The following is a 3,801-nucleotide window of genomic DNA, read 5'->3' as shown; positions in this document are numbered from 1 at the left end:
CTTTGAGTTAATTTCTGGCAAAAGGCAAAAAAAATAGGCGCCCTCTAGGGGGTGACACGGTTGTTTGAGCTGACGGAGTATCAAAACTAGTGGGCTATGATATTGTCAATGACCTTTGAATAAAGAGTCTATCTGATGTGTCTTTTGTTATAAATCAAACCAGTGATAACATCGGGGATTTGAACACATCCTCAAAAGAATATGCACTCAATGTTTAGCATTAGGATGATCATTGTCTTCATGTGTGCTATGTATTCTTGTCACAAATGTTAAAATATCTTGCAAAGTATCCAACAATCAAACTCAAAAGTCAGTTCAAACAAGGAAGAATCATAAAGTGGAGAAGATTTCCAAATCCAACAAAGCATCTTTTGAGATGGTTATCAACATTTCAACTATCTTTAGGAAAGACTTTCATCCAACAAGATTAGGGGAATATCAAACCAAGTGATCAAGAGTTTATCTATTCAACTTAGTAAGCTTGAGTATCCAAAAAGAAATCATCCATCAAAATCACAAGTGTTAAAAATTCCAAAAATCACAGAAAAACAACCAAGTCAAAATATATCAAGGTAGTTTAGCGCATGAGAGCAACTTCTTAGCACGTGTGATACATCTTTTAGCGCATCAAACCTTCACTTTAGCACGTCCAATTTTAATAGTAGCACTTTACCAAAATTTAGAAACAACGTTTAACAGTTAGCACGTCCGAAAAATAGTTTAGCACGTTGAAGCATCAACTTAGCGTGTGGAAGCCAAACTTTAGTGCGTAGGGTTTAACAGTTAGCACATTAGCGACCCATATTGGTGCATGACCTTTTTGAAACAAGGAAAAAACAAAATAAACCAATTAGCGCGTATTAGGGGGCAGCGTAGTGCGTGGAGTCTTTTCTCTAGCGCGTTGAGAATGTTTTTTAGTGCATCTAGTCTCTGGATTAGTGCATGGTCAAAACTCAGAAAAACAGAGAGCAAAACAAGCCTTTCTAGAAAAAGTTTTCAAACTTCTTGAGTATCCTTTCAGGTCCAATATCAAACGCGATCACAAGAAATCAAATCAAAACACCAGAGAAATCATTTCCAAATCAAAAAAGTTAGTCTTAGAACAAAAGTTGTCAAATCCAAAACTAGCTAAAGATAAGACTTTATCCTATCAAAATCAGGTATTATCATCACCTTGATCAAAAGGTCCATCATCTAAAGGATTCTATCAAACAACATACCAAGTTTAAACCTTAAGTTGTCAAATCAAGTTTCCATATCGGGAGACTTTATCCATATCATTTGACACACTTTGTCATGAGGGGGCATCTAAACCTTCATTTGATAAAAGTAGACTTAAGTTTCCAAACGAAGTATCTCAATCCAAACATCGAAGGAAACCATTGATCATTCATGTATGACCACTCCTCATATTTTGAGATGAACAAGTCTTTATCAAAAAACTAAGTTAAAGAAGAGACAACCTAGTCCTAAGACCCTTATCAATAGGAGTAAATTTCTCTAAGTCAACCTATCAAAAACATCAACTTTGATCATTCATATGATCATTCATTATCAAACAAAACAAAAAAGGAAACTTAGTCAAAGGAAATGAGTCCTAGCATAAATCAAGATTACAATATCATGACTTCCCAATCTGATCCCATCTTCGATCAAGATCCCACCTATCAAGAATCTTATGATGATCCCCTAATCTTTTGGTATTCCATCCACGATGACCCCCTTTCATCTCAAGAGCCGAGTCCCATTCAACATCCATCTCTTAAGCAAAATCATGATATTCCTTCCATATCCTCCACTATTCTAATTAAAAATCAAGAGAAAAGCACAAACTCAAATGATCCTACTCCAAGTCAAGATCAAGATCAAGGAATCTCTTCATCCTCCAAATCTATCTTAGGTCCATTCATTCCAAAGTCAATCTCTTCATCCTCCAAATCTATCTTAGGTCCTTTCATTCCAAAGTCAAACTCTTCTTCTTCTAAATCTATCTTAGGTCCTTTCATTCCACAATCAAACTCTCCATCCCTTTCATCCATCTTAGGTCCTTCCTCCCTCCATCCACCAATCCATCACCTCAAATGATCCATAAGAAAGATCAACGAGGAGCACATCTTTGAAATTCTTTCAACCCTCTATCCAAACATCTTTCCAAAACTATTCTTCAATCATTTCCTCTATCTATTTTGGGTCCTTCTGTCCCAAAATTAAATTTTCCTCCATCTCTTCATCACTTCTCAAGTACCAACACTCATCCTGAAAACATTTCTATCTATCCTTGCACAAATCTTCAAACATTCTATCGATTATCCAAGACCTCTTTTCTATCCTTCCATCCCTTTCATTCAATCCTTTGCATAAATCCTTCATCTGTGAAATAGGAATTTGTGTCATTTTGTCACATACTTGCCCATGATCGAATCTCATGTTCAGTCCTTTTCCTAGATATCTATTCATGAAATGCTTCAGAATCCGAGGTTGTTCCTCTTTAACATTTTCTTTTGGTTGGGATACACACTCAATCCAGAAAAGAACCACTTATCGTATCTTGGTACTAACATATTTTGATTACTATATCTCATACACTTAATTGATTGCTCTAAATCATTGTGATCTCTTAAATTGAAGACATGGCTAGTGAAAAATCTAAAATCTTGCTTCAGCTCCACTATAATTATCAGACCCATGTAAGTTTCATCACTTACAAGCCAATGCAAGAAAAATAAAGAGAAAAAAAGAAATATCAAAAGCATGAGCAAGAAAATGAATATCAAGAAAAGCAAAATGCAATGAAATCCAATATCAAAATGATTGGCTATGGGAACATGCAAGTAACTCCATCGGGGCTATGGACACCTGGTTGGCAATGGAGCAATATTTGTGAGATTACAGCGATAACCTCGTCGAGGCTATGGATGCTCGCTGGCAACGAGGCTCTATCCAGGATGCTTTTGAAGTCAAGGTAACTCATGTAGCTAGCCATGCTGGATTCTGAAGATTACAATGATCATATGAGCCAGAATGAACCCACTTGCACACACATGGCTAATCAAAGACTAAGTACCTTGATCCAGTTTGGGATTCTTATTCCCTTTTGAGTCTGCTTCCTAGTTGCTAGAAATGTTCAGTTAAAATTTCCAGAGGTTCTAAGTGTGGGTTGGGTCTCTATCTTTGAAAAGTTTTAGAACACTTATTCAGATGATGCTAAATGTTGTGACAATCTTACATATCACCTCTTTGCAAATGGAAACCTCTATGCTTGGGGGTAAAGTTCATCCACTCTATTCTTCTTACCATATCTCCCATTATCCTTCCTCCAATATCCATTACCCTATCTAACTTCATCATTATCTATAATCTTGCTTCACCTCATCCATGTCCTCTAATCCATATCCCTTATCCTATCTATTCATTTCTTCTATCATCCAATTCTTTCTACAATCTTGCTTCACTCTAATACATATCCCTTATCCTATCTATTCATATCTTCTATCATCCAATTATTTCTACAATCTTGCTTCACTCTAATCCATATCCCTTATCCTATCTATTCATTTCTTCTATCACCCAATTCTTTCTACAATCTTGCCTCACTCTAATTCATATCTATCTATCCTATCTATTCATTGCTTCCATCATCCAGTGCTATCTATATCCTAATTCATATCTATCTATCCTATCTATTCATTGCTTCCATCATCCAGTGCTATCTATATCCTATCTCTATCCATATCCCCTTTTTCATCCTTGATCTTGATCAAAACTATGGACAACAAATCTATTTCCACCTCAATGGTTCAG

The sequence above is a fragment of the Cryptomeria japonica genome, chromosome 10 (genome assembly GCF_030272615.1).
Source record: "Cryptomeria japonica chromosome 10, Sugi_1.0, whole genome shotgun sequence".
Taxonomy (NCBI): domain Eukaryota; kingdom Viridiplantae; phylum Streptophyta; class Pinopsida; order Cupressales; family Cupressaceae; genus Cryptomeria; species Cryptomeria japonica.
Note: the sequence above shows the minus strand (reverse complement) of the source record.